Source organism: Prionailurus bengalensis, chromosome C2 (genome assembly GCF_016509475.1).
Source record: "Prionailurus bengalensis isolate Pbe53 chromosome C2, Fcat_Pben_1.1_paternal_pri, whole genome shotgun sequence".
NCBI lineage: Eukaryota > Metazoa > Chordata > Mammalia > Carnivora > Felidae > Prionailurus > Prionailurus bengalensis.
The window spans coordinates 142,387,813-142,413,220 of record NC_057350.1 but is presented as its reverse complement, the minus strand read 5'-3'; the positions used below and the strand labels follow the sequence as shown (position 1 = coordinate 142,413,220).

At 41.8% G+C, this 25,408-nt stretch overlaps 1 protein-coding gene across 1 annotated transcript in view; it reads right to left on the bottom strand.

Moving 5' to 3' along the window:
- Positions 1-25,408, bottom strand: part of RARB (retinoic acid receptor beta) — a 730,168-nt gene that overhangs the window by 665,545 nt on the left and 39,215 nt on the right. Inside the window, exon 2 of the mRNA XM_043595539.1 lies at positions 9,343-9,459. The gene's annotated coding sequence lies outside the window, so the exon portion shown is untranslated. The remainder of the gene's footprint in view (positions 1-9,342; positions 9,460-25,408) is intronic.

Sequence of the window (25,408 nt, the reverse complement as noted above, 5' to 3'; positions counted from 1 at the left end):
CTTCAGGATTCAATAGTCTTCTTTTGGGCAATTCTTAGACCTTGCCCTAAGCAAGGGACCTTTAAGGTTAGAGCTAAGTCTACTAAAGTTTTTTCTGGAGACCTATGCCCAGTATTTCAAAAAGCAAATTGTCAGAGCTAAGACTTTGTCTCTACATGCTGCACATTCAAAATGGGGGGGGGGGGTGAGGAGGAGAAAAAAATGAATGTCTATATAAGGTTTTAAATAGCGATTCTATAATTATTGGTAGATCTCAATGGATTTAGTACATCACTAATTATACTGCATTACTGTCAAATGAATTCTTTTAGCATGATTAATGTTATTATGCCAAATCCCAAATTAATTCACAATGAGTATCTTAAAGTCTCAGCAATGCTTTAAAAGGAGGGGAAAAAAAGATGACAAATTAAGCTGGGCCATTATAGTGAAATAGGGAGAGGTTTGCTATCTAAGCACTTCAAATATATGGCTAGAATTAACCTATATATTTATGAAGCACCCTTCTGATCTTAGTTCAGTTTTGCAGTACATTTCCCAGCTGGGAAAATATCGTACTAAATGAATAGTTCCAACACCCAGTCTCTTGACCTTTTACCCTTGTCTGAACGTTTCTATTGTTTGTGTGTCTTTTGTTGTAACCTGCCCCAAATCATCATTTTATAAGCCAGCAGGATATAAAGAAGTCACGAACAAAGAATATAGTATCCGCATCAATTTTTTGTTTATAATTATCCAGTGATTTCTCGGATACATTTAGCCTCCTCCTATTGTCCCAAGATTTTCTTGTTCCCCAGCCAAGTTGATGATGGAGACCCTAAGGGTTTATACTCTGAAACCCTGTCCCTCCCCCCTTTTGGGAGGAGATTCTCAGCAGACCTGGAAACAGCCAACTGTAGCAATGAACATTTCATCTTTCCATTCCAAATGCAAGGCTCTGTAGTTTGGACTCAGATTTGACCCACCTTCTATACATTTTTTCCCCCCTACCATCCTTGAGACACCCTAATGCAGTGGTTAAGAGAATAGAATTGGAGGTCGACTTTTTGTCTATCTGGGCTCTCCCAAGGTATGTAGGAGTTTGGACAAAATACTTAATACATCTATTAACTCTGTCTCCTCATCTGTGAAAAGGGAAAAAGTACCTCCTATACATGCCTACAGCACTGGATGGCTGTGAAGATTTAAGAATTTTTAAATCCTTGGCACAGCACCTAGAAGAGTCTAAGTGCTAGATATACATAAACTAGTTTTCATTATTATCTTCTCCCTACAAATAAAAGAGTACAGGTAGCAGCCCAAACCCAATACTGCCCAAATCCTGAACATCATCATCTCTAATGCCGAGTTCCACGCATCCAGTTTTGCACTGAGAACTTAGCAAACTATTTCTCCCCCCACCATATGTATCTGCATTTTACAAACTTACTCTGACAGCAGCGGCCGAACAGGGGTAGGAACCGTGGTTATTGTACTCTGGTGCCTAAGCTATTAAACTCCGACACAGAAGTTCTTTTACAAAACACTTTCCTGTCACGAGGAAGGTGGTGGGATCCTGGTTTTACATGAGGAAATGGCACTTAGCAAAATTAATTTGCCTCAGCTCACGGGATCATAGCAGGCAGAACTAGGGATTCAGCTTGATCTCCTGACCCTCAGGATACAAGCCACAGACCAGGACTGTGCAGAGGTCTACAAGGAAAGCAGCCATGTTGGGCAGGTAACAGAAGACTGCGGCAAATTTCAACTATCCTAGTCAGCAAATGCATGAATCAATACCAGACTCGGGGCATCTGAAATGTACAATTTCTAAGAATTGTTGCATTTAAGAACCGCTCCATCATCTAAGAATTGCTGCATGGGGTCGCTAATTGCAGTTATTCTGCACAAATTAGTTCTTTTTCTGCCATTTTTGTTTCTTGGTCTAGGTTTTTTTTTTGGCCGGGGGGGAGGAAGATGATACCGTCTGCAGTAGACTGTATGCAAAGGGGGAAGGGGGGCAAGAGGGCTTCAGAGATTCGAAGGACAACCGCACAGACCCCCACCACTGATAGATTCCTCCCTCTTAACCCAGCACCCAACGTACAGCTGAACAAGGTAGGATGCTCATTGGTCAACATGGGCACATGGTCAGCAAGACCAGAGAGTTCTGTCAAGATCACAGGAAGACCTCATTTTCATCTAACCAAAACCAAAACGTGCTCCAGAGTCCGAGGCAGGGCTGACCTTATGAGAAGTTGGAAGAAAGGAGGGGGAAGAATACCAAAGACTTCCAGTAACTGCTACCTTCAACTAGTAGAGAGAGATGACAGCAGGAAGTTCATTACACTGGGGAAAGCAGCTCCACCCTCCCCCGACTCGCTACAGCGTATAGTTCACCGGCTATACTCAGAAACTGCTCGGACCGCTTGATGTTTTAAAAAAAATCACTAGGTAGGGGCACCTGGGTGGCTCAGTCGCTTGAGCGTCCGACTTCAGCTCAGGTCACGATCTTGCGGTCCGTGAGTTAGAGCCCCGGGTCAGGCCCTGGGCTGATGGCCCAGAGCCTGGAGCCTGCTTCCGATTCTGTGTCTCCCTCTCTCTCTGCCCCTCCCCCGTTCATGCTCTGTCTCTGTCTCAAAAATAAATAAATGTTAAAAAAATTTTTTAAAAAATCACTAGGTAATTGTAAATAAAAACTTAGGAATTACCTCCCAGCATTTACTCATCGGGAGACTTTACATAGAAACCTGGGCTTAACGTTATCTTTCAAAAATATCTAGCAACACGGTCAGATGCCATCTTGACCTGTTTTTAACCTCCTTGGCTTTTGGAGGCATCTCTAACAGCAAGCCCTGACCTAAATCCATGGCTCCACTACTGTGAATTAGAGACCGAAGAAGGCAGAGTGATTTCCTCGAGGACCTCAGAAAGCCAATTAGGAGTGAAAGGGACTTTGATTGGCCACTGAAACCCTATCACCTAAAGCAGGACCAGTTAAAAGCAGGACCAGTTAGCACCCAGTTAAAAGAGCGCTGACAAAGCTGAGCACGACTAATGGTGACTGATGAAAGGCTGAGCCACAGGCAGAAGTTGGCTCTGGCGTGGAGTTTATGACCCGTGGATCTGCCAACAAAGCAACAGGCTGTGGCACAGTCACAGATGGAACTCACCGTCATGTGTGGGACAGAAGACAGAAGTGGGTGTCAGGAAGGAAGAGTTCTTGTCCGGTGCAGCTGCCAGCAAGTAATGTGAAGGTGCTGAAGGTCAAATCACCTTCTCCTTAGTGCTTTATCTTGACAATGAGGGAATGGAATACAGGTTTTTAACCTCTGGTTTTATTTATTTATTTTTTAATTTTTTTTTTAACATTTATTTTTGAGACAGAGAGAGAGTGCGCACATGAACAGGGGAGAGTCAGAGAAAGAGGGAGACACAGAATCTGAAACAGGCTCCAGGTTCTGAGCTGTCAGCACAGAGCCTGACGCGGGGCTCGAACCCACAGACTGCGAGATCATGACCTGAGCCAAAGTCGGACACTTAACTGACTGAGCCACCCAGGCACCCCTTAACCTCTGGTTTTAAATTTACCTCCTAAGGCCATGGAAAACTAAATGCTGAGGCTGAAATGTGTGATGGAGACTTGAAAAGGGGAGGGGACAATGGGGATGGTTAAAATATAATCATTTTTGATACAATATTTAGATCTGATGGGGCACCTGGGTGCCTCAGTCGGTTAAGTGTCAGACTCTTGGTATCAGCTCAGGTCATGATCTCGCCATTTGTGAGCTCAAGCCCCGCATTGGGCTCCGTGCAGACAGCGTGGAGCCTGCTTGGGATTCTCTCTCTCCCTCTCTCTGCCCCTCCCCTGCTCACTCTGTCTCTCAAAAATAAACCAATAAACTTAAATATTTGTATCTATTGATTCCAAGTTTCCCAGTCTTAAATCTCTGATCGTTCCAAAGCTGTCTTTGAGGCTATCGCTCTATTTTAGAGTTAGGAAATATTTGTTCCACAAATAGAGGAAGATTTCTCTTGGCTATAACCTTAATTGGGGGTGGGGATAGACTGTTTAAGGACTTCACATTCTTTGTTTGTATGTAAATGGTGCTGCTAATTGCCAAATTACAAGAAGTCCCAGCAGGACCTCTTCATGAAAACACTCGGTTAACAGCTAGTTCACATTGTTAGTGTTCAGGGAAAAGTAGTAAAACTGCTTTTCATTTTCAAATAATCTTAAATTCTGTCTTCAGTTTGTATGACTGGCATTCTCCCAATTCTGTAAACAGAAATTTAACTCTTACCCTCTCCCCATACTCCTGAACTTCGAGAAAGGCTTCACGATACCCTGCCCATTTCTCCTAGCTGAGGCTCTGTCTCTAAAGAGGTCAAGCAAAAATCACAATGCAAAAAAATACCCGCATGAGTGTCGAAACAAAGTCATCGCCAAAGGAGTATTAAATTTCACGCTTTTCGCTTTGTAGGCAAGGACCTCGGACCCTCACGTAGCTACTCTGGACTTTACTTTTATACGTGGCTTTATCAAGGCTGCTCACAGTTAAGCAGCACCACGGGAAGCCACAAATGAGGAGGAGTAAGAAGTTGCTCTAGTTGGCGCTCTGAAAAATCTGAGAAGAAATTAAAGGCACTGTGGCCAAGAGGGAGAGTAAAATTAAAAGTCAGTTTAAGAACTAGAGAAGTATACTATCCTAGGCTCTCTTTCAGGAAATCTATCTATGCCAAACCCTTAAGAGTAAATGTATTTAAGATCTTGGAGCCAAAAAAGAAACCGGGAAACTATGGCCACTCCTCCCAGATCATCATTATCATAGTCATTAGAGTTGGCATTTATTAAGCTCTCCATGTGTGTGCCCAAGTACTGTTTATCTAATTTAATTTTCTTAACGTTAGTCTCAAGTAGATACTATTGTTATTCCTATTCTACAGAGGAGTAAAGTAAATCAAAGAGGTTAATTTCTACAAGTCGCCCAGAAAGGATGAAGGAAATCATGTGCCTGATTCCACCCTCACGAAGACAAAACTCAACCATCACTGAGAGATGATCTATTTTTTGAGTGCTATCAGTCTTGAAGTTTCGAATGCTAGTCTTAGCTGGGAAGGTCACATGAGAAATTAAATTCATCTGTTGTAGAGGTACGATTCAGCGATTGAGTGAATTTACACAAATGGCCAACCAGTGCCATAATCCAGCTGTAAAACCTTTCCATCACTTCAAAAATCTCCCTCTTGCTCATTTTCAGTTACTCTCGGTTCCCTCCTAGGCAGTTAATTTATGTTTTCTAAGTTCGCTTTTTCTAGACATTCCAGAGCAATGAATCTTTACAGTATTTCTTTACAAATCTCCAAAGTTTACAAGATGAGGTCTTTTCACCTGGAAGAATGCTATTGAGGGTGAACCAGGTCATAGCACGTATTAGGAGTTTGTTCCTTTTTATTACACAATATTCCATCATATAGATATACCACATTTTGGTTAGCCTTTCACCAGCCGGACATGTGGATTTTTTTTCCAATTTTTCCAATTTTTGCTACTATGAATAATGCTACTCTCAACATTCCCCTTCAGCCTCTACGTGGACTTGTGGTTTCATTTCTCTTGGGTAAAATCTCAAGGGCAGACTTGCTGGATTGGATGGTCAGTTTATATTTAGCCTTCTGGCGTGTTCACCTTGGCAGCACATATAATAAAATTAGAATGTTTAGCCTTCTACAAAACTCCCTCTTTTCCAAAGTAGCTGTACCTCTTTCCATTTCCACCAGAAATGTAAGGAGGGTTCTGGATTCTCCATGTTTTGACCTATATTTGCTTTGTGTTCTTAATCCTAACTATTCCAGTGGCTGGGAAATCGGTGTGGTTTTCCCTAAAGACTAAGAACACTGACAATCTTTTTGTTCTTCTTAAGAAGATTCAAATCTTTTGCCCGTATTTAATTGGGCTGTCCTATCGTTCAGTTGTATGGTGCTTTCTATAATCTGGGTACAAGTAGTTTACTATACACATGATTTGGAAATATTTTCTCCACATCTATGACTTGTACTTACGTTCCTAAGGTCTGTTAAAAGCATAAAAGTCTTCAGTTTCATTCAATTGATCAGTTCAACAATTTATCAATTTACCAGTTTTTTTCTGTGAATAATTTTGGTGTCCTACCTAAAACCTCCAATTAACACAAGGTCATGCAAAACTGTTCTTCTACAAGTTGTATAGTGCTCTTTTATTTACGGCTATACTCTATTTTGAATTGATTTTTGTCTATGGAAGAATATAAAAGTAATTTGTTCCCCCTAAAGTAGCAGAGTTTACAAATAATCTTGTTTCCCTCTCCTCCTCCCAAGAATTAGCAAAGTTTTCCAAATACAGAAGAGTTGAAAAAATGTGTATACCCGTAGATCACTTAGACACTGTTAACGTTAGATGGAGTCCCTTTATTCATCTATCTAGTCATCTGTGAGTTCGTCTTTCTGACACATTTCAAAGTCTATTTAATTAAAATTTAACGCATTAATCATCCACTTCAGTTCGAAACTGTTTTCCCTTCTCTTTTTAAGGTCAAATTCACATACGTTGCCATGCACACATTTTAGATATACCAACTGAGCAAATCCATGTCGTTTCCATTTTGAAAAATTTAGTTTTAGCCCCCCAACTCAAACCAACATTGTTCTGATTTTCCCATGTATTGGTACTGTGTCTCCTTCATCTTCATAAAGACTTTACAGAAATGTACTGATCTAGTAGATATTCTTGTGCATTCTAGTAGATATTCTTTCACTCAGCAAAGTATTTCTAACATTCCTGTACATGGCTGCTGGACACCATCTCACGGTACGGATGTCCTGCAGTTTGCTTACGCATTCCCCTGTTGGACACCTGGGCTATTTCCCATTTTGGACGAGTATGAAAAACCTGCAAAGTTCGTCTTTACACAATTTTTTGGATAGCTAACACTTAGGAAGGAGATTGGTAGGTCATAAAATAGAGGTGTATTTTTTTATTTAAAACAATTTTTGTAATCTTTATTTATTTAAAAAAAAATTTTTTTTAACATTTATTTATTTTTGCGACAGAGAGAGACAGAGCATGAACGGGGGAGGGTCAGAAAGAGAGGGAGACACAGAATCTGAAACAAGCTCCAGGCTCTGAGCAGTCAGCACAGAGCCCGACGCGGGGCTCGAACTCACATACCGCGAGATCGTGACCTGAGCCGAAGTCGGACGCTTAACCGACTGAGCCACCCAGGTGCCCCAATTTATTTTTGACAGAGAGAGTGACAGATCATGAGTGGGGGAGGAGCAGAGAGAGAGGGAGACACAGAATCTGAAGCAGGCTCCAGGCTCTGAGCTGTCAGCAGAGAGCCGGACGCGGGGCTCGAACTCACCAACTGCGAGATCATGACTGGAGCCAAAGTTGGACGCTCAACCAACTAAGCCACCCAGGCACCCCCGAAACAGATGTGTATTTTATGAGCAAGTACAAGACTTCTTCCTAAGTGCCAGTACCATCATCTTCTACTCCTAGCTGTAGCAGGCATTTCCAATTATTACTCATCACCACCAACGTACCTTCTGACTGAGGGAAACCCGAACCCCCTTCTCAGAGAGTGTACATCACTTGCTAGAATATCAGGTATCATCAGTGTCACACAGAGGAAGACTTCTATAGCATGCCTTGAGGGAATGGGTAATTTAAGTAGACGAGCCTTCCATTTTATAAATGGAAGACCAGATGGGCGCCTGGTGGCTCAGTCGGTTAAAGCATCCAAATTCCGCTCAGGTCATGATCTCACGGTCTGTGAGCTCAAGCCCGGCATCGGGGTCTGTGCCGATAGCCCAGAACCTGGAGCCTACTTTGGATTCTGTCTCTCCCTCTCTCTGCCGCTCCGCTGCACATGCTCTCTGTCTCAAAAAATAAACATTAAAAAATAAATTAAAAAAATAAAAATAAACGGGAGACCAGAGCTTTCTCCTCAGGTGCTCTAAGGGACACTAAGATTCACCACAAGCCCTGGAATAAAACATCCCGTGACAGGAGATTATGTTAATCTCACTCTCCTACCTCTCTGTGGGGCCTTACGAAAATCCAGGTGGAAGAACAACAAGCTTGTTTGTCCCTAGAATTCTTTCCAGCTCTTTATCTGCTGTGACTGGAGCGGCCAAGAATCCCATGCTACCCTCCCGGTGCTAAAGCCAGATCTCTCTTCACTGTGACCTCCTACTGCCTTCTGTGAGTACTTTTTTTCTTCCCTCTTAACTCAGAGGTAAACACAGACATCTCTGCTTGTGCTCTCATCACGCAGAAGTAAACTGATATTGACAAGCTTGTTTTTTTATTAACTCTCCATGTCTACCAGAGTCAACAAACCTCCTTGGAGCTTCCGATCGCCTTCCACTTCTGAAGTGCTGTAACATTCTGCTGCCTCTCTCCCTAAATCCTCTGAGTTCGCTTCTGTCCATCCTCTCCCTTCCCTTTTCCAGCTTTATAAACTGCGCTTCATTTCTTGGCCTCGAAACCCCTTTCCTTCTACTGGATGCTGTCTCTACCAGTTGATCACTCAAGTTTAATGATCTACTTCCCCACCTGTGTTTGTGCAGAGCGAGGTTGAACTGATTACAGTTCCAGAAGAGTACTGTTAGGTGAGCTCGCCATGGCTGAGAAAGTCACGTTATCTCACAAGGCAGCTGGAGCACATCCAAAGCCACACATCACTGGCCATGTTGCATGGCAAGCGTATACATAAAGCCTGAAGGTGTTTTTTCCTTTCCGAGGGGCTTAAGCTCTTTCATAAAACAAAATTTGGGCATTTACTCTCCAGTCGGAAATCGCTTCAATGGATCAGGCATGATTTCTTAGCAATTGAGGAGCACCGCCTTTTGTCTAGAGCTGCCCTACATATGGTGACAGCCATTAGCCACATGTGGCTATCGACCAGTAGAAACGGGGCTTCTCAGAATTGACATGTGCCACAAGTGGGAAATGTACCCTGGCTTGCAAAGACAGAGCAAGAAAGGTACAATTTGCCCTTTTTTTAAAAATACCGATAGCATGCCCCAAAAATTTCAACATTCCAAGGTGAGTAAGTTAACTTCGCCTGTGTCTTTTTTCCATGTGATTCTAAGTCAAATTAAGAACGATACTGGAGTTGTATCACATTTCTATTGGGCAGCACAGATCTAGCGCATCTTAAAAGAAAGCCTTTCTTTCAAAATAGTTTATCCATGTTTACTTCAACCTCAGCATCTCTCATCTAAAGCCCAAAGAACAAATGCTTCTGAAATACCTTTTCTAGAAAGTCGCTTCCCCCCCCCTTCACGAAGGGCACAGTTTTAAAAGGCCACGTCTACCTTTAAATCAGCTTTTGCAGCCACACAATATGGATCTCCGTAGAGCTTCACACAGTAGCTGTGTCTCCCATGCAAAGCCAAGGTATTTTCTCCACCTTAGTAAGTCAGACAACCAACCTGCAATGTCAGAAACAGATCGCGGGGAAATGTATTTATAACATACATGTGGTTGAAACAGGTTAGTTGTGTCTGTTAGTACAGAGATTTCCGCAGGTTTCTGGCCACTGTACTTCAAATGTCATTGGCATAAGGTGATGTATGTGCCAAATCCAGGGGAATTGGCTCCTGGGAGCAGGGTGAGGCCCATCTGAGAAGGCACAAATGCCTGTCCTGCCTCCAGTAATACTGTGTCATCAACTCCCACCTTCCCAAACTCTGACGCTTCCATGAGCGGGAATATTCCAGGAATCCAAGGCCCCTCTCGTCATGGAGATACTGCGGGAAAGCCTTGGAAAATGTTACTGGTCAAGAGACCTGGGCACGTTTGGGTCCTTTCTGGGCTGCTAAGGAATGTTAAAGCATTTCAGCATTCCATGCCTTAGATCCCTGAACTACATTATTCTGGGGCCTATAGAAGACAGAATGACATAGGCTTTGGGATGATGGCATCTCGGATTCCCCCCCCCCCTTTCTAACATCGTATAACTAATGTCATGGACCACACTGTCCCCTGCGTGGCTGGCATGGTCTCCAGCATGCCAATGTATCTCCCTGTGGCTGTCACTACCTTCGCATCTAATAGACCTCTGCCTGCTTCACGTGGCATAGATACAGACAAGCTGGACTTACAAAGAGCTCTACAAAGCAGATTTCATTTCCAAAATAAATGGTTCTATCGCTAGGAGATAGTAAGCAAAGCCACGTTACTAGGCGACGCCAGAATACTGTTATGGGCTGGACATCCATCCCCTTACGTTACTTCCAGGCTTCCTTATGCATTTTTAATTACTGACCTGATCATTCATCTGGAAACTTCTCCAACGTTAAAAATATGGGACCACGAAGGACCTATGTCCATGACAGACTTAGTTTCTTTTGTCTTTTTTGTTTTGTTTTTGTTTTCGACTGCTTAATCGATAGGCTGGCATCATTTTACTTTAAAATCTGTGATTTCGTTTTGGCCAGCTACTTCCTGACTTATTGTGTTCTCCTAACTGTGATAGACAAGGGAAACTGCGTTTGTAAATATTTTCAAATATAGCATTCATTTAATTTCAACCTTGGTGTTCTACAAAGAAATACATAAGTTGAGTTGAGACATGTGTTCATTCAATTTCTGTATTCACTACTATATATGATCTCTGACTAAAAAAAAAATTATAAGACAACCTTGTCCATTTGCTGTGTCCTTATAGAGTTGTCTATAAATTGAAGTTAAGACTAGTGGGAAAACCCTCTGTGAAGCCAATCCCCACCTAATATACTGTCATTCAGACCTCCCCGAGTGAAGCATTCTCAAAAGAAGACATATCCGTATGGGATAATTTTCCTGACTGACTTCCAGTCGTTTGTTAGAGTTGAGACATTTAATGAGTTCTACTCTTTGAAGACCTGTTTTTCCTAGAGAAGTTGAGACACAGCACCCAAACCAGATTTCAGTTCCTTCTGTAACTACCACCGATACGACAGTTATTGCAAACACTAATGGAATACTAATTTTAGAAGACATGTCAGAGGCAACTTAGTTTAATCTTATAAGGATTTTCTCTTCCCCTGAGAAGTGGTGGCTTCTTCTATTTAAATACTCCCAGTGATGGAGCTCATTACCCTGTGCCCTCATTCTTTTTTTATCCGTTTCTAGAATTATTACAAGATTTTCTATATTAAGCTGAACTGTGCCTTCCCATAACTCAGTTTCCATCCTACCCCGGTGCCACCCAATAGTAAGCCTAATTCAATCTTATACCTGACAGCTATAATGTTTAAAGGGACATCAAATCCAACTACCACTAGTTGAGATTTCCTATGCATGGACCATCACACTAGGTATTGATGTGTATTGTTAATTTATTCTTCCTAACAACACGAAGACATAGGTACATTAATCCTCTGTTTATAAAAAAAAATAAATAAATAAACGGAGGTATGGAGAGGTTCCCCCATCCACCCAAGACGATACAGATAAATGTAAGCGGGCTTTGAACCCTTGGATACACCCAGGGCCCATACTTGAGCTCTCAGATGCCCGTATAGAGCCCTGTTTCCTGACCACTCTCCTTCATTTTCAAACGTGTAGTAATTCTCCCTTCATCCATTAGAATATTCAAGCACAGCATGTGGCATGGAAAAGGCACTCAATGTTTGATGAATATGTCCATGCATAAATGTTACTAAAAATGGTTCTAAGGTCCCATGTTCATGCTGTTTAGCATTCTGGAATATCTTCTAGCCTATAGACTTGAACTTCTTTACTAAAGCAACCATATGCTCTGTGTTTTTGCCAATCTTAACATTCAAGTCTCCTTACTTCAGCAGGTTCTAAGCCCTTGGGGGGAGTACCACAAGATGCTTTGGCAATGTAATAAACAGCTATAGACCCCTCTTTTCAGAAAAATGCACCCTGATGACACATTTTAACTCCCAATCTGGTACTAGGATCCTCTGATGTCATCTAGGGAGGAACATAGATGGATGTCATCTATGGAGGAACATGTCAATCTATGGATTGAAGTGTCATCAAATTTTTACTATGTCAAGACACTACACTTTACAGCAAAAACAAAATATTACAGAGTGGTGAACTATTCTGACCTTAGGTAATACCTATGCTTCATCCCAAACCATTGGACTATTCCTTCTCCAACTTTCTCCAAATACGCGTAAGATAACGGTTGTTCCTAAAGTTATCCTTTGGACATGATTGTTCATCTAAGGGTTAGTATTCCCAAAGTTATTCTTGAAAGTTCATACCACTTTTTTTTTTAAGTGTTTTTTTTTTTTTAAATTCTTTATTTTTGAGAGAAAGATCATGAGCAGGGGAGGAACAGAGAGAGGGAGACACAGAATCCAAAGCAGGCTCCCGGCTCTGAGCTGTCAGCACAGAGCCCGATGCGGGGCTCGAACTCACAAACCATAAGATCATGACCTGAGCTGAAGTTGGATGCTTAACTGATGGAGCCACTCAGGCACCCAGTACTACTCATTTTTGTGTGTTATCTTAGCAAAAAGCTCCCCTTTATCTTTTATACAAGTTACCCTACTATCAAACAAGCTGAATAACCCTGTCAATGTCACTTACTGAGAGGTCTGTTCATTCATTTCTAAAGAAATCTAATTCTTACACTGAATCCTATGGCTGTGAACAAAGCCAAGTAGATTTCCTCCTAGAGAAAATATGGTTTTATCCTAGAGATACTTTTAATTATTAAGCAGTCCAACTTAATTCATCATTAGTGCCCATAATGAAACGCAGTAAGGCAATTTAGCAGGAATGGAGCAGAGGTGCTATAAAATAAAATATAAAGTCATAACATTTATCACAGCTTGCCGTGGAGAAATTTATTCTGCTGGAAGCAATAGTTTTAGACGTAAAACTTGAGCTGTTAAAGAACTTATGTCAACCCTGCGGCAGAAACTGGCTAGGTGCTCACAAGCTAGTAGTTCTTCCTCCTTTGGGCGCACCGAGGAGATTTCCTTGTGGCTCTAAGTAGCCACATGACCGAGCTTTAGCCACTGTCACGGGGCAGCAGCGATGTCTGTCATTTGGGGTCTCCACATAAAACCCTCCCCACTCTCCCTGGTCTTCTCTGCCTCTAGTTGGCTACAATGGAGGCCATCTCCAGCTCTACCTGAGACCCATACATCGACAACTGAAGGGTTGCAAATGGAAGGAAATGGAGGCTTCTGAATTCAAGCTTGGCAAAGAGCTGTCAGACCAAGAGCACCGAAGTTGGGCTGTTAGGTGAGTGGCCAACCTTTCTTCCATTTCTCGGAGATTTGGATGTGAGGGAGTCAGAGAGGTATCTGTCACAGCAGCTAGCATTATTTGATCCAACATGGCTCCCGTTTATGTAAGCAGAGGCTGTGGGTCCTGAGAAACCGCAAAGCTCATTTATACTTGATCATTGTATGTCATATGGTTATTTTTGTGTTTCTCTTAAAATGAATTTCTGCTCGGCAGTTTCATTATTAGAGTGTTTAGAATAAAAAGCTTTCAACATTAGTGTTAAAGAGACTGGACCCGAGGGAAGCAGTAAAACTGACTAGAAAGTCTTTGAAGGGATGGTAGAAAGGCAAACAATGTAACTTTTTTGCCAGCATCCCTCCCCAGTTTCTAGGCTGACAGTGAATAATTGTTATAATACGAAATTCAATGTTTAGCTTTTTAAAAAAAATGGAAAATGACAGGTTACACGTTACAAAATCAAGACTTACATAGTCAGACCGCCCTAGGTTCAAATTCTTGGCCAAAAATTGAGATGGAAAGACCCAGATTTACATTGGCTCTGAGAATTAAATCAAGTACCTAGTACCTGGTAGCTTTTCCATAATTCCTACATGGAACTGAAAGCCAACAATTTACTTCTGTGAGACATATTTCGGGGAAAGGTATGGAAGTTAGACACTTTACTGTGGTGAATACATACACTTACAGATAACAACTACACATATGCATATTCATTATTTACTCCACAAATATAGGCATTTATGCAAATGCCATATACTCGTTATTAAAATCGTTATGACCTACAAAATTATACAGTACAAAATCAGAAGGGGATAGAACAAACTAGGTCAGCGTAGACCATTCAATATGTATGAACCTTGTAACCAGAGCACAAACAAAACAATCTCAAAAAAAATAGCGTCACAGATGAAAGACATGATGAATTCCTAGTAAATGAAACTGTCATGTATAAAAGGACTTTAAGGGACACCTGTGGCTCAGTCAGTTAAGCGACCTACTCTTGGTTTCGGCTCAAGTCATGATCCCTTGGTTTGGATGTTAGAGCCCCACATCAGGCTCCATGTTGACAGCATGAGCCTGCTTGGGATTCTCGCTCTCCCTCGCTCTCTCTGCCCCTCCCCTGCTCATACTCCCTCTCAAAATAAATTAAAAAAAAAACATAGAAGGACTTTAGCTCATAAAAAGTAGTAGCTGGATGGGAGTACATTTGAGAGCACATTAAAACTGAGCCTTAGAGGGGCGCCTGGGTGGCTCAGTCGGTTAAGCGTCCGACTTCAGCTCAGGTCACGATCTCGCGGTCCATGAGTTAGAGCCCCGCGTCGGGCTCTGTGCTGACAGCTCAGAGCCTGGAGCCTGTTTCAGATTCTGTGTCTCCCTCTCTCTCTGACCCTCCCCCGTTCATGCGCTCTCTCTGTCTCAAAAATAAATAAATGTTAAAAAAAATTAAAAACAAAACTGAGCCTTAGAGACAAAGTAAAAATGTGAAAAGATGGAGAATAAATGTTTCTAAGCCAGAAGACATACTCACACCAAATCAGGAAGAATATAGGAAATTGGCACCATGTGCAAAACCCACTTCCTCATAGCTTGTTACATTTAGCTGTTAGTCAACTTTAAAATATTAAACGTCAATGTGCTGAGGGAAAAAAAAAAAAGATGACCACCACATTTCCTTAATGTCACTCTTCTGTTTTACTGTGTATGTGCTAATTCAGATTGTAGAAAGATACATTATAGAATAGATGCTCAGTCATCTTTTTTTTTTTTTAGTGAATAAATGTATAAGTAAGTGCCCGTAGCACAGTGAGGAGAGACACAGGCAAGTAAGAGTCTGGAATAGAAAATTTGTAGCATAAATCCTGAGTTGACCCTAGTTTACCACTTATTGGCCTTCACCCTCTTGTAAACTTGCTCCCCTTCTCTATAAACAGGCCATCACGATTGCAAAGTTATCATGAAAAACATACTCTTTGTAAAAATGCTCTGACGTTTCTAACACGTAGGACATCTCTAGATAGATATGTTAGAAATATATAACATAGAATATCTAACTTATTGATAGGGATCGATATTAACAGCATGCACGTCCATTGCATCCTTTTAAGAAACACACGGAGAAATGAGGATTCAGTTACATCAGGGTGGGGGACAGCACACGGACAGGTGAAGGATATGGGAAGGTAGGGTGGGTCAAGGCACAGACACTGGGTAAAATTTGACATCTTACTCAAACAACAATGAGTCACCTGGTTCTGTTAATATTGATAGTTTACATCACCAGAAAGTAAAGACAGAGACTAAGGACCAGTATTGGTCAAAGTCTTTCCTTTTTCATTTTTTCTCCCTAGATCTTCTGTATGATGTGAATTAACGGTGCTCTTTGCCCAAAAATATAGGTCTGGTTACTTGTCCAGAATTACAGAATTTTAGAGTTAGTCAAGGCCTGTATTTATCCAGTCGATTTATCCTCCTCTCAAGAAGGTCCTTGATTTGACCTTATTTCTGCTCTGCAGAAAACCATTTCCAAAGCAAAGAAGCTGAATTTTGTTCATTATGTCGAAGTAAGCCACATACAAGAAGTATTAGTCTTATCAATGAGAAGATCCCAATTGTTAAGGTTCTTGCTTCATTGATTTTCCTTGACAGAAGCTGTGCGCGTATTGGCTTTCAAGGTACAGAGCATATGGTAACTGCAATCTCTTCTAGTATAGATTCGGCTAGGTCTTTTAAAGAAGAAAGGCGTTTGCAATAAATAACACTAAAATATATAGCTACTGTATGTTACATAGGTTATCTTTTACATCAGACACCTTTTAGAAGAAGAATTTAAGAAATGCTTTAAGTCATTCCGATGATAAAAATCGAAGTATACCTCCAGGAGACCAAATACCTGCACAAGAGTCAGTGTTTCTCCAAGGTGTCTACCATCCATTCAAAGACTTAGAATATACTGTAATACTGCACAGATAGGCTGCTTGACGTCTCTGACTTACGCATAATCCTACACTGAACCAAAGGATCCCACTGAAATCCCAAGCTTTTCTGCGAGGTGGATCAAGGTATGAGACCTTCCTCCTCAGTGACTTCCACAATCCAAGGTAAGTTTCAAAGTTGCAGAGGAATTATTTCCAAGGGGTGTTCTTGGACTGGTCGCCCCCAAGGCTGTCATACAAAAAGTTATGTCGTTGTCAAATAATTTTGGGAATCATTGCTCAGTGGATTTCAGTAGCGATGTGCGAAGTTCGTTTGCGTAGCAACACGGAGAGATGTTGCTAAAAACAAATGTGGTTAACTTTACTAGAGTTAAATAGTAAACTATTTGCCTACCAAACACTTCCCATGAGAACCTTTTCATTTAAGTACAGTTCATCTACTCCACCCAAGCAATTTGGGGAATTGATGTGTTCAAAGTCTATTTGGGAGAGAAGCATTTTTTTTTTAAGCAGGCTCCACACCCTAATGAGCCTCATGTGGGCTTCAACTTACCACCCTGAGATCATGACCTGAGCTGAGACCAAGAGTCAGATGTTTAACTGAGTGAGCCACTTGAAGAAAGGCAAATTTCTTAGGTTGACTTACCACATTATCCCATCTGTCTTTACTACTCACATTACTCTCATCTTCCTCATCCACCTGCTTGGCTTCTCTTGTCCAATTTACCAAATGCACATGTTTTTTATTTAGTTTGACTGTTTTGCGCTGTCACCCATGTTTAACAGGTCTATTGCTTCCTTTTCAAAACTTCTGTTTTCTTCCCTATCCCTTTTAGTTCTTTCTTCTCAGTCCTCTACAGCCAACTTCCTTTTCCAGTCTACTTTGAGTGTAGCCCTAGACCAGAAGCATTACCAATGCAGAGTCCTGGCCCTTAATTCAGATTTACTGCGTCCAATCTCTGGGGTGGAACCTTGCAACTCGTCGTAATAAGTCCTTCAGGGGATTCTGATGCTAAAGTTTGAAAACTACCACAGTCACCCTTAAATATTCTGGGTCCTCAGGGGCTTGCCCCTGGCCCTTTTCTTGTGGACTCAACTGCCACTGACACACCAGTGCCTAGTACAATACGTATCCCATGGTGGGTGTTCCATTAATACTGGCCAACTCAATGAGTGATTCTGAGTATCTCCAGCTCAGCACCAAATACGCCAACTGCTTTTCTTCACTTGATGATTTTTTGGCCTCTCAAATTCACCCCATACCAAATTCATCTCCTTCTCTTCCTTCACTAAACCCAATCCAACAGAAATGGTTAACGCTAAATGTGATTCTTCTGCTCCAAGCTTCATCTACATTCTCACCGAGTGTTAGTAATACCTTTTTTTGTCTAAGCCAAAAATCTAGGACACATTCTGGTTTTTCCTTCTGCCACCGTCATTGACACCCAGTCAATCCAAACACTAGTTCCCACCCACTCTTCTCCAAACCCACTGCTGTAACTAGATCTCAAAACTCCAGTATCTCTCCCTGGAATCTGACAATCCTCTCCACTAAATACATCCTATTGTCCAGCTACTAGCCACGGCAAGCTTGTTACAGCACAAATGGGGCCGCACAATCCTCTTTAACCTATCCCAGCTTAATCCTCAACACTGCCAATAAAATCCAAACTCCTGATCAGCTGCAAGGCCTCCTTTTTCCTATTCCTCTCTATCACTTAACCACGGTTTTCTTTCAGCTCTAGCCACTAACTATGCTCAACTTCTTTTGCTTCCTTGAATACGGTGTGCTCCCTCTGGCTTCCAGAACATTGCACATACTCTTAACTACCATCATTCAATCTTTCCACTTGGCTGTTTTTATACTCAGATATCCACAACACCCTCTCTGCCTTGATTAGGTTCCCTTTCTGTAGGGTTTGTCAACAATTCATTCCTTCAGTCTTATTTTTTGTTAAGTTGTACCTATTTTCTAAAAGGCACTGGAGACTTCATCTCTGTGTCTCAGGGATTAACTCTATGCCTTGAACATAGTAAACCGAAGAAGAAATGTCAGTTCACTATCTTGTCTAGACAAGGAAACCAACAATTAAAAAAAAACATCACATCTTAGATGTTTTGAGATGTGAAATACAACTATGGTGAAATAGTCAAGATTACCATTTTAAGTTTACTTACTTAGAAAGAGACAGCAGGGGATGGACAGAGAGAAAGAGAGAGAGAGAGAGAGAGAGAGAGAGAGAGAAAATCCCAAGCAGGCTCCACACGGTCCGCACAGAGCTAAACATAAGGCTTGAACTCATGAACTGTGAGCTCATGATCTGAGCTGAAATCAAGAGTAGACCACTCAACCAACTGAGCCCCCCAGGTGCCCTCAAGCTTACATTTCTAACAAAAAACCTCACTAGCCAGTATAGATAGATATTAACCAAATTCATGGAAGAAATCTGACAAGAGGTATATTTGGCTGGAACAGCTGATCAATGATGCTTTTAAGGATCTAGGCTCTATCAATGTCTATGGTTTACAATCCCTATAAGGTGGGATTCTTCCTCAATCTTGTGGTCTCTCTCAAGGTAACTGTTGCTTCTCCAGGTTTCCAGGGAGAAGAAGGAGAGAAGGGCAAGGGACAAAATGCTTACATGCTCAACAGCTTAAACTATCCTTTTGTCCAGTGTAAAAAAAAAAAAAAATGAGAGAGAGAGAGAGAGAGGTTGTCCCAAGCCCTGCCCCAGTCATCCCCCCGCCCCCCTCCACAGCATTGCTCTGCCCAGAGCAATGTCCATTTCCATCCCCAAAGAGCAGGAGGCTGCAGAGAGGAGTGAGTCAGCCCATGAATGCTGAGTAACATCACCATTATCACTGGAGCAGAAAGATGAGCCAAGTGAGAACAGATGTGGTCAGACACGAAGTAAGCAGAAGTTTTCATGGTGTGCTAAAAGGTTACGTTTGGCCTTAAGACAACGGTGAGGAAAAAAACCCAGATATAATTGCATTTGTATTTTACAAGCTCATTTTTACTACCCTTATAATCACATTGGAAGCTACCAAATCAGGAACCCCCAAGGGTCCAATACAAGGAAGAGATGGCTTTTCACTCTACCATCTGTGAAGAAAGTCAGAGATTCACCATTCTCTAAGTTGGCAAGGTGGTACAGGCTTTGGTTAATTTTTGTTTTTTTTATTTTTTTAAATGGAGGAGAGCAAAGTACAGCTGAAGAAAACAAACTAAACTGAAGCCATGGAAGAAAGAGCCAGGCCTCAAAACATAAAGAGCAATGCAAACCGAAACCAGGTACCTGCCCCATGCCAGACCCTTTCAACTATTCTGGGTCACTGACTGCACCTCACAGACCTCCAGCCACTGGAACATTCCAGTCCCAAAGCCCCCAGCTGCTGTGCTGAGCTTTCCTTGGACTGTACGGAGGTCTACACGCCTTCCTCTGACTGCCGTGGGGTCTGCTGTGCCTCGCCGCAGACCCCGGCTCTCCTGGTGTTCCCTAGCTCCCTCCCCATGGTCGAGCACAGGCAGGTCTCCTGGGCCCATCCTTGCATACTTGATCCCATTTCGGCATCTGCTTCTCCAAGGACTCAGATGAACACACAGACTAACACACCACCATTTGATCCCCCAAATACTGCAATCTTTCCCCCTTTAGGGGTGAGGAAAGTTAAAGAACTTGCTCAGCCATAGTCCCCATTGGGTTAACAAATGCCAGAGTAAAGCATTCCAGCATTTTGAGTGTTTTGGAATTAACATCCGACTTTCTCCACCGTAAGGAAAAAGACTGATTCCACTAAACACCTGGAAATTGAGGCTAACTTGGTAATCTGACTTCAAACATGACCGGATACAACAATTACAGAGTAGCAGCATTCCTTCGAAGTGTGTTTCTTCCATCTAGGACTGGTGACTTGAGTACCTACCTAACTCCTGTTTTGTAGTCGATCTTACAAGAAATATTATACATGACAGTAGCAAAAATGTTTGTTTTTTCCCCAAGTCCAAAGTCTCTTTTAAAATGCATGGTTGGGGCGCCTGGGTGGCGCAGTCGGTTGAGCGTCCGACTTCAGCCAGGTCACGATCTCGCGGTCCGTGAGTTCGAGCCCCGCGTCAGGCTCTGGGCTGATGGCTCAGAGCCTGGAGCCTGTTTCCGATTCTGTGTCTCCCTCTCTCTCTGCCCCTCCCCCATTCATGCTCTGTCTTTCTCTGTCCCAAAAATAAATAAACGTTGAAAAAAAAATTTTTTTTAAAAATGCATGGTAAATAAATGTCAGTTTTTATCTTCCCAAACACAAAACATTGATGCTTCTTAAAATATAGCTCCCTTTACTGGCCATGCCCTGAGAAGTTATCAGAAAGAGGATATATCCCTTGATTCTGGAGTATCAAGGGCCTGAACAGATTTAGTATAAAATTGTCTCCTCTTAAGAGGTGATCCATTAACATTAATTTACTGACTTTCTTCCAACAGTCCATCATTACTGGTAATTTTCAGTTACTTTATGCCACTAAAAAAAGAAACCTCACAAAATTTAACATTAAACACATTTTTTTTTTAAATGGGGCACCTGGGTGGCTCAGTTGGTTAAGCCTCCAACTTCAGCTCAGGTCATGATCTCGTGTTCCATGAGTTCAAGCCCCGCGTCGGGCTCTGTGCTGACAGCTCAGAGCCTAGAGCCTGCTTCAGATTGTGTCTCTCTCTCCCTCTGTCCCTCTCTCACTTGCACGCTTTCTCTGGCTCTCGCTCTCTCGAAAATAAACACGAAGAAATATTTAAAAAAAGAAAAAAGATAACACTTTGCCACTTTCCCCCAGTTACACTCTCATTTTTTTTTTAAATAACAGCTTTATTAAGGTATAATTGTGATACAAAAGACCACATATATTTAATGTGTGTAACTTGATGCATTATACTCTCATTTTAACAGAAGACTTGTTTCGGCTTGGAAAAGGGCTGGAGGAGCCTGAACCTTGGCTGGTAATCCTCGCTCAGTCACAAAGCAAATCACCCTGATCAATCAGGGTGTCCCTGGGCTCTTACAGCCCATTCTGTTTAAACCTGGTAAGACCACCTGCCCAGAACATCGGAGAGATTCTGAACAAAGGTTCAGCATAGATGCCAAATCGTTTGAATGCTTCCAGAGATGGGTGTCATTCACACAGCCATGAACACGGTATGTTCTGGAGAAGCTCTGAATCACCGGACGGCAGTTACTGTGCTCCAGTGACCTACTTCAGAATTTTGTCTTCATGTATTTGTAGGTTTATAGTCCCATCCTGCTTCTTACCACCATGCCTCATTTGACTGGTATCTCCTATGGTCAAAAGGTTGTCCTACTGTGAAAAATTATTATTTTCCATTAATTATCATTACCCTGTTTTTAACATTGAATATTAAAAGTTCTTGGGGTGCCCGGGTGGCTCAGTCGGTTGGGCATCCGACTTCGGCTCAGGTCATGATCGCGCGGTCCGTGAGTTCGAGCCCCACGTCGGGCTCTGGGCTGACAGCTCGGAGCCTGGAGCCTGTTTCGGATTCTGTGTCTCCCTCTCTCTCTGACCTTCCCCCATTCATGCTCTGTCTCTCTGTCTCAAAAATGAATAAACGTTAAAAAAATTTAAGAAAAAATTCTTAGAGATGTTGCACGTAAGAATTTTATTAGAACCTTTTAGTGATGTGAAGCTTTAAGTTTTTCAGTCAACTTTGGAAGCATCTAAATCATGTTTCTAAGACTTAAATGACTTAATTATTCCTATTACTCTTGCTTAGAGACCTTTATCTCCATACACTTTCAAAGATTTGTAAGTTATTTAAAAACACCTTTCCCCATGTAAGGATGATGAAATACTTTGATCTCATCTGCACTTTGTACTTTGACTAAAACCTCTCAACTACAAATTTGGAGCATACAATTCACGTAAATACCCACAATATAACCCAATTAGCATGGTCAGTCCTCACTGTCAAACCAATAAGCAAAATTACATTTACCGAAGGTAGGATTTCAAGATTTTTATTTCAAACACACAGGTCACACATTCCTTCGAGGACCATGTCATTTTCTGCTAGAGACAAACCAGGAGACAACCGTCCTTTTTATCAGAAGACAAAAGGGGAGGTACTTGAATCACCTCCTCATTCTCAATCGATTCTACCATGTGTTTAAGTTCAGAAATTCAACACACGACCCAATTCAATCACTTCAGATGGCCCTCAACAGGTCTAGATCTCAATGCCCTACCAATGAGCCCTGACAAGATTCGGGAGAGTGAGAGGTGTATCTTTCGTAAAGTGGACCAAAACTGGGAAAGAACTGGCTCCAGCTGAGGTGAGTGTGGACAAAATGATTCATTTACCTTCTCTAGAAGGGTTTAGAGTTTAGGTAGGGAGGCATGCCATATCCACTGAAAAAAACAAAACAAACAAACAAAAAAAAACACCTAACCTAACTAAAGGAGAGGTGTTTGGGGAATCAGGGCTCATGCTCTCTGGAGACAGATCATTCTGTGCTCCAATTCTAGATCTGCTACTTGCCAGCTGTAGGAATGTGGGCAAGCTACTTAACCCTCCCGCAGCTCAGTGAAATAGATAATAGTAACTGCTATGTAGGGGGTTAGACGAAAACGTAGGGAGAAACACTTAGCACCTGATGAGCAAATATGCTCAATAAACTGTCAACTATACATAAAGGCCTCATGCTTGTATAGTTTTCAAGTACTTCTAAGAAAGTGACATCAAAGAGGAATTAATTGCTTCCTCCCCTTGCCAGTCAGAAAAAGCTCCCTGAAGGAAACCTAACTAAGCATCCGGAGATTTAAACCAAGAAAGGAGGTAACAGATATGCAAGACCAGTATTTGGAATGTTATTCACTATCATCAAACATGAGCATGGTTTACACTTTATGTTTTTAAGAACTGGTGACCATAGGCTTTGGTAGCCTTGCACTTAGGTGGTTCTTTTTACTCTCCCCATAGGCTTAGATTTCTGGGCTCTTATTCCCCTTATCTCAGATAGGGGCCCCGTACAAGTAGGGATCACTGCTTGTATCTCCTTTTTATTTTCTGTGCAGAATTTCCTAATTCCACTGGTTTGCGTCCACCTGTAATATTCCTGGGCTCCATTTAAACGGCCAGGCACACACTGACAGTCCTATTCCCCTGCTTCCCGAGAAAGGACAAGCCTTTGAAATTTTTGTGTCGTGGACAAGTGCGATCACGGTTCAGTCCTGTGGTTTCCTTTTTCATGCCATTCACGCCGACTTGTTTGCCAACTTTACACAGAATCACATACCTAACATTTCAGAGAGCACAGTTTAATTCCTCCTGGTGGAGGGAAAAAAAGAGGAGATTCGAATATATTTTAAGTCTCGGGTTATGTAAAATCTATCCTATTGTCTTCCAATACTGGATCAATGAGCCTCGTATGTATGCATTCCAAATCATGCAAATGGATTATTACTCAAAAACCCAAGAATTATACTTCTTGTTTTGCATGCCTTTCTGTTACAAGCAGTAACTATTCCCTTCAGTTTTATTACACCCTTTCACAGTATCTGCTCAAACTCGATGTGCTACTTTGCCCAACTTAGACCTGCCTGGCAACACTTTTAAGGACGAAAATTGTGTTTAAATGCATTTACATCAGCCTCTCATCCCATCTTTAGAGAAACAGGCAAACGACTCTATTGTGCCAGCTTTCAAAAAACATTTTTTAAAGCAAGCTTTGGCAAATTAGATAATTATTAAGCAAAACAATACGGTGCCCAACATGATGCATTAACAGTTTCTAATGTTATTGAACCAAACGACAAGAGAGGCACTTTGTTCTTACTTACTTGGCAGACAATTATTCTTTGCTCCAGCAATATTTCATGTGCATACTTCCAAGGAAGACTCATGAACGCAAAGGTTCATTAAGGGAATGAGAGAATCGATTGTAAAATGGAAAAGGCCGGGTGAGGTCATATTTCAAAGAGATGAATACGGTACACTCCATTATGTTGTAATCAGCCTCTTGCTTTCATTCCACAAACTGTAATAGTTGATCCTAATTTAAAAAAAAAAAACGTTCTTGCAGCCTTCAGACCACCTTTGTCCTAAAGCCAGGGAAGGAGTCACACGTGGCGGTAGGCATTTTCCATTTACCGCAGGCCTTGGGGTCCACAAAACCCACGTTACTGACCGGTTTTCTCCTTAATAAGAAAAACATTCTAACGCTACTATTTATTGTTGCCCTGGCAAACCACACTTAATAGATGGCACTTGCCCTGTACATGACACTTACAACATCAATCAAGACTGAATTTTATTTCAATTTATTATGGTTGCTGTCCAAATGAAAAAATGCTTATATCGTAAAAATGTCTTACAATATAAATGGGCCAGTGATGTAATCACAGATTTGAGGGGGGGGGGGGGAAATCCTGATTTGGGTTCACCGTTTGCCCATCCTTCCTCCTAAATTTTTCATTGGAGTTAAACACAACAAAATAATGGGACCATTAAGAGGGGATGTTGGTACAAAGCAGAAGTCACATGTTAAATATTTTATATCTTTATGAAAGGGCTTTATTATATTTTCTTTCTTTAAGAAGGAAGTTGATATTTCCAAATGATCTGGGATAAATGACTTTAATTTTACTTTCATTGAAGGCTCATCTGCAATTTTTTTTTAACCCCTTGAAACAGCCATTCATCAGGAGAGCAACACTATCCAGATTTTTAGGCTAAAATTTATCCTCGGCCACAGATGTCGGCTGGCAGAACCTCCTCCAGGTCCTACTCAGTTCCCACTGGGCTTTTGTCCCAGATGTCAAGAGATGCTTTTCACCGATGGAAAAGAAAATCATAGAACATTCTGCCTCTCACATGACTCATCAGCGACTGAATCTTTCTACCAATAGCCCAGCAGGTTTCTTGAGAAGGTGGAAGGTCTGGGAAATAATTAAACACCTATTCTTTGCGTGGTTCTCAAACCTGAGCATGGCTGCTTACACCTTGTATTTACACACGACGGGGCCAGCTTCATGGGTACGTGACCTTCGGCACTACATGGGACCTCATACTTGATTTAGTGCTCTGTTGTTATTGTCGTGAAATTCTGAATCATTTCTGAACTAGGGGCCCCACGTTTTTATTTTCCACTGGACCTCACATATTAAGTAGCTAGTCCTGACAAAGCGTCAGGGGTAAGGCGGAAGAATTTACCTAACAAGATCATGGGT